The sequence below is a fragment of the Narcine bancroftii genome, chromosome 1 (assembly GCF_036971445.1).
Source record: "Narcine bancroftii isolate sNarBan1 chromosome 1, sNarBan1.hap1, whole genome shotgun sequence".
Lineage (NCBI taxonomy): Eukaryota > Metazoa > Chordata > Chondrichthyes > Torpediniformes > Narcinidae > Narcine > Narcine bancroftii.
In genome coordinates, this window is record NC_091469.1 from 109,820,784 (window position 1) to 109,833,670 (window position 12,887).

A 12,887-nucleotide genomic window follows, 5' to 3' on the forward strand; every position below is an offset into this window, starting at 1 on the left:
GGTGAGGCCATTCCTCATGTCACCCTTGCAATTGGCACTACTCATCAGGCAAAAGATTTGGGACCGATGTGTCGGAACTTGAAGTCCCTAAGGGACTGGTCTGACACCCAAATACCGACAGTGCAGTTCTCCTCATCTGGTCAGGCATACAGAATTTTGTCTCCGACACATGATCAAGTCCTCCTTGAGCATAGACAGATTGAACGATTTCATGGTAGGGAGAAGATGGATCACCCCGACTCAGCCCCTATGCTAGACTCTCTCCCTGAGAACCTGTGGTCAGTGGGATCAGCAGATGTGGGTTTTTGTCAGCAGGTTGATCCCATAACCTTCGAACTGTCAGATTACACCCCTATTTGGCAGATGCAATACTACATCATCCAAAACCAAAGACAGTAAAGGAGATGCTTTTGTTTTTGGGTTTGTCAGGTTATAGTAGGCAGTTTATCCCATCGTATGGTGAATTGACACATCCACTGCGAACTTTGGTGAATGAGCAGGGGATGAGGAACCTGGGAGCTACACTGGATTGGACTGCACAGGCTGAGATGAGTTTTATTCTATTGAAGCAAGCTCTTACAACAGCTACAGATTTGGCGATTCCAAATTATAAACTACCTTTCTTTTTGGATGTTTCTGAAAAAGCACACACAATTGATGGTGTTCTTTTTCAGAAAAAAGGGGGTGGAAGATGTGTGCTCATGTATGGGAGTATCACACTAGACCCAACGGAAGACAGACACCCACCATGTACAAGACATGCAGCAGGAGTAGCAAAGATTCTACAAAAGGTGGCACACATAGTAATGGGACATGGCCTGACAGTATTAACAACACATAGTATTGTAGCATTTGTGAGCTCCACAGCATTTACAATGACTTCGTTAAGGCAGACGAGACTAGAAAAGATCCTGAATGCTCCAAATGTTACGTTTACCCATGAAGGCATTAACATGGCAGAAAATAGTGGAGAGGATGAACCAAACAATAAAAGGTAAGATCGGGAAAGTACAGGCACGGACCAAACTAAATTGGGTGGATGCGTTGCCTCTGGCATTAATGTCAATAAGGAGTTCGGTAAGTTCTGTGACAGGATTCACTCCATATGAACTACGAACGGGGCACCAGTTCCCGGGACCGGGAGCCAGAAGTCAGACTACGAAGAATGAGGTAAGTTCAATGGGATGCAAGCTGTATTATGATAAACTAACGGCTCTGGTGTCAGATTTTTCACAACAGGTCACAAGTCCCAACAGAGAAGGGGAAACACCGATACCTTCAGTCGCGGAGTGGATTCTGCTAAAGGTCATCAAGAGAAAGTGGTCGGAGCCCAGGTGGACAGGACCCTACCGAGGGGTGGAGAGGACGTCCCACGCGGTTTGACTACAGGGAAAAGGCGAGACGTGGTATCATTGGAGTCAGTGTGCAGCCACGGACCCACCAGCACGGACACTGGAACAGATTCGTACGGCGGCGACTGAGAACCTGTGAGCAACTACGGACTAAGAACTTTCTGAACGGGTCCCTTTAAAGAACATATTGGACTCCGGGGACTGTTGATGGTAGAATCTATTGTTGTTTAAAAATCAATGACAATGGGCAAGCAGTAAAGGAGATTTCTTCAGGTATTCGCAAATTAGCTCACGTCCCGGTTCAGACCTGGCGACCCTTGGGCAGCGCATGGCTGGGAAATTTGTTCTCTGGAGACTGGGGATGGATACATACTATAGTGCTAGTTGCTGGATTTGTGGTTTTGGCGTTGATTCTGATCCCATGCATCCTTCCCTGCCTCCAGTGCCTCATTCAACGAGCGCTGTCACATAGAGACATCCCCAGACCCCAAGGCATGTATTTGTCCCTACTGCCCTCTCAAGAGTGTAATGATTACAAGGGATCAGAAATGCCAACCCTGGCATGTAACCCGGATTTCTCTATCTAATAAGTTAACTGGTGGTTGGTCTCATTTTCATGAGACCAAAAGGGGGACTGTTGGAATCTAGGGGTTAAAACATTATGAAATAAATGATTAATTAATAAGTTTATTTGTACTGCATGAGTCAGGGAAAGAGGAATGTGGCTAAGTGGCTGTCACAGCATGGAGCAAAGTTGGCTGAACAGAAATTGGCCGCTCCCAAGATACAGGGAGAGGATATGCATAAAACGATTTAGGAGGAATGCTCAACTGAAGGAGGTGGGAAGTAGCACAGGAGACACAGGCCAGATCAGAACAAAGAATGGCCCGCAAGAATCAAAGGGAATGGAAAACCAGTCTAGGAGGAAGATTAAGGCACGAGGAGGTGTGAAAGAGAACAGCAGAAATTGGCCAGACAGGGACCAAATGGTGATTAGAAATATCTGGGGATGAATTAATTTCAGATCTAAACAACAGGATAGTCTGGCCTGGAGGATTAACATGGGAAGGCTACACCCCAGAAATCTGCAAAACAGGAGATGACTTGTGATAACCCTTATGCAAAAAGATCTAGCAGGGAAAACAACTTTTGTTCTGTGTGATAAGATTGACCTATATAAACTGTGCCAACTGGACAATAGGGGTCAGTCTCGGGGAGTAGCTCACTGGCAGGTGACCTATGAACTAACAGACTGACCCAGAGCTCTGTTAAGTTTTATTCTTGTGCTGTGCTGTGCTGTGTGGTGTAATAAACTGACTGTTGAACCGAATACCTTCTCCTATCACTTCATTCAACGAACGCGCTGGACTCAGCTCACACATAGACTAAATTAAGAGTAAATAAAGTAAAGCCAGAGTCTGACAATACACAAAGATGATAATGAGAGCTGTAGTCATAACCAGAATCTATTTCTCAGGGTAGGAGAGTATAAGATTTGAGGGCGCAGACAGGAGAAAGAATTAATAGGGATCTGAGGGATGCCTTTTTCACTTCAAGGTGGGGGGGTGAGTAAAAGCTGCCAGAAACGGAAGAAGAAGGTACAATTGCAAAATTTAAAAGAAATTTAGAAAATAATATTTTGCAATATAGCTAGGGTAGACTGGAAGAGATTTAGAGGGAATATGAGGAGGGTATCTTCTTCGAGAGAGTGGTAATTGCATGGAAATCACTGCATGAGAGAATGATTGAAGCTGGGTTGCTGACAGGATTTAAGTGTGTGGAAAAATACCTGATTTGCTTAAGGCATAGAAGGCTGTGGATCAATTACCACGAGATGGAATGAATACAAAAAGGTGGAAACTCGTTGTGAGCAAGTTGGGGTAAATGACTTTTTGCAATGCTGTACGAATTTATGATTCTACAATTCTATAGATGTATGAACACCACCTATGCTTTTAGGTCTCCTTTCCTCTCCACGCTATATCTCTTTGCCCATCCCACTTTAAAACATGCTTGACATTCCTGTCTCCAATGAAACAATAGCTCAACTTGTCTCTTTTGTAGATGCTGTCCAATCTGCTGAGTAATTCTAATATTTTCTGTTTACATTTCTAATACTTCCTTGTACATTCAACATTACTTCTAATTTGGTTAACTCTTTAATTTACCTTGATAAATGTTCTCATATTAAAGGCAATATAGGAATAGATATTATTGTTTTATTGAGGACTTAACATTATGCAGAAGCTCTTATTTTATATGCGTGTGAACAGACAGGTTTCTCTTTGTGTTAAAATCTTAATCAACAAGTAAATCTCCCTTTGCATTGTTTGGAAATGTCAGCCTAGATTAATGGCACAAGTTCTGAAGAGCAGCTTGAAGCATTGAACTTCTGCCTTAGAGACGAGAGTGCTATTATGGAGCCGAGGTATCACGTAAAGAGATGAAATGAATTCAGTAAATGCACATCCCAGAAAGTAAATGCATGTATGAATGGTTCAGATTTTTTTAGTAAAAAAAGCAGAATTAAAATCAGTGTTGCTTGAGGTCAGTTGAATGCCTTTGGATATTGTAATTGGATCACATAGTTCACGATAGATCTTGAAAGTCATCTGGGATGATAGTAAAAATGTGTATATAGATGATAATGAAATCACTGCCTAAGAATTAATTGCTGAGGTAAAATAAAAAGGCAAGTCATTACTCGCATTCTGAACGTTCATTTGACAACATTTCAAGACCTACCATTCCACTTACTGTAAATGGAGTTTCCAAATAGATATTCATTATAATCCAGCAGAAATAAACCACACGGTATGGTCACTGAGAATGCATGGATCCAGCTGGGTTAAATTTAAAATAAGTGATGCCTTGAGGTTCTGATTTTTCTGCTTTCAGTGATAATATGGCTGGGAATGTCAACTGTCTATTCTATTGTATCTAAATATAACCATAAAGAGTGAAAACAAAAATATAGACTGAGGCATCCTGTTAAGCAGACACATTAAACATGAGCTAAGGAAAATGATCAGGTCAAACATTATTAATAATTCTCTTAGTTGTATTGAAATCCATCATTGACCAAAGATCTTGGCCTCAGCAAGAACTATAAAAATGTCATTATAGCAATTGGATCAAAACAAGCCACGCTGAGGGTAATCAGTCATAAAGAGATTTTATTTCAAAGTATCACACTTCCTAATGAAGCATCAGTAACAAAAGAAAAATGTAGCAAGTGCTGGAATTCTGAAGAAATGCTGATACTTCCCTGCAGGGTAGATAGAACACGCCGAGAGGAGAACAAAGGGAAAGCTCTCAATTTGAACAACATTTAGGCACTGGATGCTGGGCCCGAGGCAGATGTAATAAAACAGGGCACATTCCATCTTTCATCTCGCTATGTTACTGTGTTGGTGAGTGCTGCAGGTGTGAAGAGCAAGATTTTTAAAGCAATCTGGTTCAGCTGCGGGGAAGTAATGGGGAAATATTTTTTTTAGACATACAGCAAGGTAACAGCCCTTTTGACCCATGAGCCCATGCCATCCAATTACGACCTACAACATCCTGTATGTTTTGAATGGTGGAAGGAAACTGGAGAGCCCAGAGGAAACCCACACAGACCCAGGGAGGGCACGCAAGTTCCTTAGAGACAGCGCCAGATTCGAATCCCAGTTCCTGGCGCTCTAACAGCGTTGTGCTAATTGCTGCGCTAACTGTGCCACTCATGGTTAAGAACAAGGTGGAATTCGATGATTTTTTTCCACCCTCAATGCAGCTTAATTTTGGGTAAGACAGCAAGGGATAACCTTATCTTATTATGTTGAAAAAAATGCAAATGCCGTAAAAGGAAAACTAGAATCTCAACAAACAACTACGTGGAAACACAGAATTATAGGGTGACTCATTGCAGAATAGGTAATTTAGCCCATCAAACGTACCTTGGTTTACTTTGAAAGTTATTATTAAATCTATTTCCTCCATCCTTGCAGAATATGGATTTCAAATTGTAACTGTTTGCGTGGTGTCTGTTAATCATCAAGCTGCTTTATTTTAAAAAAACCGTAGCTAAGCAAACTTTCTGCTACAGAAAACTTTTTGTTCTCTTTAACTCAATTAAAACTTTGCGACTGAATACTTCTTTCACATTTCTTCTTGGCTAAGAATTTAGAACACCACACGCAGGTTGTCTGGGATTTCTGTGCAGGCACATATCAGACAGAGATGTCCTGGATTTTGGTCCCTTTCATCTGACAATGAATGCTGCCTGACTTGCTTTGTGTTTCCAGCATTTTCTGATTTGAGTCCACATTGACTGTTATCTTGAATGTGCCTGGCATGTTCTGTTTTTGTTTCAGTCTTTCAGCAGCTGCATTTTTACTTTGTTTCAGTTATAACAAATCCACAATGACTTCCATTAATTGTTCCCAAATGTTAGCTTGTTCCTTTTATTCATATATTGTCCCTAAATATTTTCCTGAGACCAGTATTTCAATCCACTTGGATGTAACATTTACAATTCCCCATTTCTCTGGTATCAGCCCATATCAAAGGTGAATTGGAAGAATGAGACTCACGTTTGCATAATTTCCCATAAATCTTCTATCATGTTTGTACATGCAGTAAACAAGATGCATCAATGTCAATTTTTTCATGTGATATATCATAGTCTTCTGAATGCATATCTTGTTTGCTTGAGGAATAATCTAATTTAGAAACTGGCTACAGTATTGTCTACAGTGGAGAATTTAAAGCATTGGTCAGTGATTTACTTTTGAAGATAATAGTGTGGATTCTAAAAGTGTGATGACATACTTTCTTGTTTATACAACCAGTTAATATTAAATAAATTAAAATAAGCTGAATGAAATCATGGAAGATGCTGCCCTTGTTATTTTTTTCTCACCCCTTACTACAGTGGTTCTCAACCTTTTTCTTCCCATTCACATACAACTTTAAGTATTCCTTATGCCATAGGTGCTCTGTGAAGGGATTTCTTAAGGTGGGATGTGGGTGGAAAGAAAAAGGTTGAAAACCACTGTTGTAATCGTACCTAATTGACTCATTATGTGCACAGTTTCATAACTCCAATTACAATTTTACTCAAGCAAAATATTTCAGTAACAATTGGATCTAGAGCAGTAATTCTTAACCTTCCCTTCCCACTCACATCCCACCTTAAGCAATCCCTTACTAATCACAGAGCACAGGATTACTTAAAGTGGTATGTGAGTAGAAAGTAAAAGGTTGGGAACCACGGCCTTACTACAATCCAGACACTCAAAAACCCCTTTTATAGTAAAAAAAAGCAATTTTAAAGACAGATATTCTGTCTTTAAATCACTTCACTTACCTCCATACAAGGTCCAAAGGAGGAGTGACTGGTCAAACTCGCTCCATCTTCCATCCGGTGGGGGGACTGAAGTTGCTCCATCTCCTGCATAAAAGGATTACCGCTGAAAGCGGCTCCAAACAGAAAGATTTGATGATTGATGTCGCACTGACAGCCCCGTTGCCCTGTTGCGCTGTCACAGAGTGGCCAGTGGAGCTGTCCAGGCTGCGCTCCATCATGCTGCCCCGCTTCCTCTTGCCACCCACTTTCTCACACCGCCCACTCCCTTATGCCGTCCACTCCCTCACACCTCCCGCTCCCTCTCACTGTCCCCCATCCTGCTCCCTCACAACGCCTCACTCACTCCGCTTCCTGGACCCTCACGTCACCCGCTCCCTCATGCTGCCTGCTTCCTCAGGCTACCCCACTCCCTCAAGCCGTTCACCCACCATTACACTTTCACGCTGCCTGCTCCTCATGGGGCTGTCAGGCAGTGGAGCAGGGGACTGTCTGGCAGCAGCGCAGCGGGGCTTTCAGGCAGCGAGATGGGGAAGCTATCAGTCAGTTGGGTGGCAGAGCTGTCAGGCAGTGGGGTTGTGGGAGTGGCCTGTCGCAGGGTGGTACCTGCTGTATAACACCACCTGCCCCTTTTGCCCTAAGAAGCTGGGACTCTGCCCTGGGATACATAAAAGGACAGCACTATCTGTCTTTTTCTGTCCTCTGCATAAAAGGTAAATACGCATTTTTAAAAATAAAACTTGAGCAGGAGATAATGCGGCTTTTATGCATAAAACCCCCTGAAGATTCCATGCAGATAAATCTGCAGTTGCAATCCTGTATATTTGGAGCTTACAACTAGTCCTCTCTATACTGCAGAAAGCAAAAACAAATAATCTCCATTCAATTCCTCCTTCCCTGACCTGAAACAGTATCCAAGGTGGTTTTTCCAATTCTGATAACCCTCTCCCATAGTCTCTCACTTTACTTACCCCTCTGTGGATTGTGGATTGAGAACTGGCTGGCAGATAGAAGACAAAGAGTTGGGATAAACGGCGTGTTTTCTGAGTGGCAGGCGGTGACCAGTGGGGTGCTACAGGGATCTGTACTGGGACCCCAGCTGTTCACAATTTACATTAATGATCCGGATGAGGGGATTGGATGTAATATCTCCAAATTTGCAGATGACACTAAGCTAGGAGGGGGTGTGTGCACTGAAGAGGGGGTCAGGAAGCTCCAGTGTAATTTGGATAAATTGGGGGACTGGGCAGATACATGGCAAATGCACTACAATATGGATAATGTGAGGTTATCCACTTTGGTAATACAAATCAGAGGGCAGATTACTATTTGAATGGCAATAGATTGGGAGATGGGGAAGTGCAGAGAGACCTAGGGGTACTTGTACACCAGTCACTGAAGGCGAGCATGCAGGTACAGCAGGCGGTTAAAAAGGCAAATGAAATGTTGGCCTTCATATCAAGAGGGTTTGAGTATGGGAATAAGGATACCTTACTGCAGCTGTACAGGGCCTTGGTGAGACCACACCTGGAGTATTGTGTGCAGTTTTGGTCACCTTATCTAAGGAAGGATGTTCTTGCAATGGAGGGAGTGCAGAGGCGATTCACCAGGCTGATACCTGGAGTGGCAGGAATAACTTATGAGGAAAGATTGCGCAAATTGGGATTGTACTCGCTGGAGTTTAGAAGATTGAGAGGGGATCTCATAGAGACCTATAAAATTCTGGCAGGACTGGACAGAATGGATGCAGATGGGATGTTTCCAAGGATGGGAAAATCCAGAACCCGGGGCCATGGTTTGAGGATAATAGGCAAACCATTTATGACCGAGATGAGGAGGAATTTCTTTACCCAGAGGGTGATGAATCTGTGGAATTCATTTCCACAGAGGGCAGTAGAGGCAGGTTCATTAAATATATTTAAGAGGGAATTAGATCTATTTCTTCAGTATAAAGGAATTAGAGGTTAAGGAGAGAAGGTGGGGACGGGGTACTGAACTTTAAGATCAGCCATGATCTCATTGAATGGCAGAGCAGGCTTGAAGGGCTGAATGACCTACTTCTGCTCCTATCTTCTATGTTTCTATGTTTCTATGTCTCCTTTCCTCCAGCCCCCATCCCCTTTTCTGCCCTCTCCTATCAGAGATCTGCCCCTCTCCCCTTCACTTCTCAGCATCTTTCTCTTCTACCCTCCCACTTGTATCTACCTTTTTACTTGTAACCTGAAACTGCTCTCCCTTCTCTTCCCTCCCTTCTCTCCTCTCCTCCAACCCCCTCCGCCCATGTTTTATTGAGGCATATACCTTTTTTCCTAATTCCTGATGAAGGAAGGATCTCGGCATAAAATGTTTGTTAGCTCTTACAGCTCAAAATTTTCTTTGTATTATGAGCTCCTGTTTTAGTAAAATGGGATTATCACTGTAAGGGATAGTTTAGGAAGGAGGAACTGAATGGTCACAGTTAACATTTAAAATTTCACACAAGGACCATCACAACACAAGTCACAGTCCAGCGACAAATTGATACATTGGAAGAACTAATGGAAGGCTTGTCACAGTCTGGTCCAGATTTGATACTTGACGGCTGAAGAGAAAACAAATTTTTGAAGCTGCTCTTGTGCCCAACCATTTGCTGGAATTCAGAGCAAAACATGCTCTGTAAATGAATGGGCTTTATCGGTGGATTGACCTGTACAAGGAGGGTCTTTTGGGAGGTAAAGTGTTCCATTTTGTTGATTGTGACTAACAGTGGAGGTGACTTGGAGAGACCATGTCATGCCTTGGAAACCACCCAGTTCAAGTCTTGTCTACAAAAGGACCAGGAGTGACCACAGGTCATGTGGACAGACATTTCATCAAAGGTGACACAAGGAGAATTTGTGAGTCCTGGGGATCAAATTTCAAATGCTAAGCTTCAACACTGAATTTGAAAGACTGAACTTTGAAGTCATTTTCTAGGTTTTGACCTGGAATGTAATGATCTGGCTCTCTCTCTCTCTCTCTCTCTCTCTCTCTCACACACACACACACACACACACACACACACACACACACACACACACACACACACACACACACACACACACACACACACACACACACACACACACACACACACACACACACACACATGCACGTTTTTTTTATTGTCTATTGCTGCTCATTATGCATGGTTCGTAACACCAGATCACACAATATTGGGTGTTTTCCACAATCGACCCGAAGTTGGCTTACCACCAGCTCCCAATCCACCCAGAGGACCGCCAGTATACATCATTCAAGGTGGATGGCCGTGTCTATCACTTCTTCCGGGTCGCTTTTGGCATTACAAAAGGGTTCTCTGTTTTCCAACAGGAAATGGACCACATGATGGACCACTACAATCTACAGGCCACCTCAATGATGTTAACATTTGAAGCCATGATCTGCAGGACCATGATGCTAATCTCAACAAGTTCCTTTGAGCAGTGAAATGCATGAACCTGACTTATAACAAGGACATTGTTATAAGAAGGCATTCGAATGGGTCAAAGATGACATAGCCAAGGCAACCATGCATGCCATAGACGAGTCAACACCATTCAACATAGACAGCAATTTCTCTGACTTTGCCCTAGTGGCAACTTTCAACCAGGCGGGCAAGTCACCTTTCTCTCACGTACCCTCCAAAGTCCTCAGTTTCGCCACTCCTCTGTTGAGAAGGATGCCCAGGCTATCATGGAAGCAGTACGCCACTGGAGGCACTGCCTCGCCAGGAAACTGTTCACTCTTCTCACAGACCAGCGAGCAGTCGGATTCATATTTAATAATAAAGAAAGGGGCAAAATCAAAAAATGATCAAAGAGAATTGAACGGTCTATTTCCAGCTATGATTTCCTGTACAGACCTGGCAAACTTAACAAGCCCCTGGATGCCCTATTCCATGGAACCTGTGCTAGTCTTCAAATGGACAAACTACTGACTACTGGTATCAATGAATATTCCCATTTTCCCCTTCCCATCCCATGCCCTGACGTTACCACAGCAACTATTATCATAGTTCTCTGAAGTATCTTTGCACTCTTTGATTACTGTGACTTAATTGACAGAGACCGGGAGTCCATAATTCTTGAATGATAAGCTGCAGCAGTTCCTGCTGGCCAGGGGCATTGCCATGAGCAGGACGAGCAGCTAAAAATCCCAGAGTTAACGGGCAAGAGGAAAGGGAAAACACTATGGTCTGGAAGACCATGTTCCTGGCACTGAGGTCACAGGGTCTCCATGTCTCCCAGATGCACTTCACTCAGTTCAGTCACTTTTATGTACAGCCAACAGCAGTGCACCTCATAAATGGATGTTTGCCTTCCCTTGGAAGTCTGCTTCAGGGACCATGCTGCCTGCCTGGCTTATCTCACTCACTGGGACCTATTCTGCTCTGTAAGTATGTCAGTGCACCTGTGCCCCAATTGATTCACTGTATCCCAGAAAAATATCAAACCACCAAATTTCTTGAATTAATTCAAGATGAGTCATTAATGTCACGTCACGGAACACACAAATAGGTCCTTAGGTGCAGCGAATCTGCACTGAGCATTGAGTCTTCATTTACGCTAAATCTACTGTACATTGATTTTCCTCTCAATTCTCCTTTCTTTTCTATCAATGTTACCGCTCACTTGAACACTGGGCCAATTTACAATGGTCAATTTACCTAGCATCTTTGTGAGATAGGAAGAAACTAGAGCAAGTGACAAAAACCCATATGGTCGCAAGGAGAAAAGTTACAGTATTTTTTGTTGAATATTTTATTCAATAATTTTAAAACCACATCCATGTATACATGTTCAATAAAGCTACAAAAGAAAACAAACACACCCCCTCCCCTCCCACCCTCACCCACAAAATATATCACAGAAATAAAAAAGGAAAAGAAAAACAGAGTTGGAAGAAAGTAAAAATATAAAGACTTAATACTAATAATAATGGCACTGGGGGTTACCAAGAGGATGGGGTTCCAGAGAGTCCTTCAAATTTTCAAACCAACGTGTTGTAAGCATGGGAGAGAAACATTACAGTATTATGAATGGAATTAATCAAACTTCACCAAAGGAAGGTTTCAAATACAGTAAAATCCCCAGTATATGGCATCTACAGGGATTGCGAATGCCGGATATATGAATTTTTCGGTTGCCTGAAATTCTCTCTTACAATGCCTAACTAATAAACCTGCCTTAAGAATAAACACTTTCTTTCTTTTTCAGTCTTTTTTTAAAATTTAAGTTTAATAAACATAAGAATGATACAAAGAGATCAGGATCGCATTAACAACGGTTAGCTTATACGATCACAGACATCAAGCAACATATGTAAACTGAGCCTTCCAATCTCTTAAAGGCCAAGAATAAGTAGTTTCAAAGACAAAAGCCAATACAAAATGTAAAGTAACTAGAAAAAACAATCAGTATTGTAGTTCTTAATTCTTTCTTTCTTTTTTTCTTTCTTTGGCTTGGCTTCGCGGACGAAGATTTATGGAGGGGGTAAAAAGTCCACGTCAGCTGCAGGCTCGTTTGTGGCTGACCAGTCCGATGCGGGACAGGCAGACACGATTGCAGCGGTTGCAAGGGAAAATTGGTTGGTTGGGGTTGGGTGTTGGGTTTTTCCTCCTTTGCCTTTTGTCAGTGAGGTGGGCTCTGCTGTCTTCTTCAAAGGAGGCTGCTGCCCGCCAAACTGTGAGGCGCCAAGATGCACGGTTTGAGGCGTTATCAGCCCACTGGCGGTGGTCAATGTGGCAGGCACCAAGAGATTTCTTTAGGCAGTCCTTGTACCTTTTCTTTGGTGCACCTCTGTCACGGTGGCCAGTGGAGAGCTCGCCATATAATACGATCTTGGGAAGGCGATGGTCCTCCATTCTGGAGACGTGACCCATCCAGCGCAGCTGGATCTTCAGCAGCGTGGACTCGATGCTGTCGACCTCTGCCATCTTGAGTACCTCGACGTTAGGGGTGTGAGCGCTCCAATGGATGTTGAGGATGGAGCGGAGACAACGCTGGTGGAAGCGTTCTAGGAGCCGTAGGTGGTGCCGGTAGAGGACCCATGATTCGGAGCCGAACAGGAGTGTGGGTATGACAACGGCTCTGTATACGCTTATCTTTGTGAGGTTTTTCAGTTGGTTGTTTTTCCAGACTCTTTTGTGTAGTCTTCCAAAGGCGCTA

General features: G+C 43.0%; 1 long non-coding RNA gene across 3 annotated transcripts in view; it reads right to left on the minus strand.

Annotated features, from left to right (window-relative positions):
* The window catches only part of LOC138742325 (uncharacterized), a 42,618-nt gene that overhangs the window by 14,527 nt on the left and 15,204 nt on the right, over positions 1-12,887 (minus strand). For 2 of the 3 annotated variants that reach the window (XR_011344080.1, XR_011344125.1), the window contains exons 2-3: positions 6,703-6,815; positions 4,110-4,292 (exon numbers count right to left, since the gene is read on the minus strand). This is a non-coding gene — a long non-coding RNA (uncharacterized lncRNA). The remainder of the gene's footprint in view (positions 1-4,109; positions 4,293-6,702; positions 6,816-12,887) is intronic. The other variant, XR_011344099.1, reaches the window with a different exon arrangement.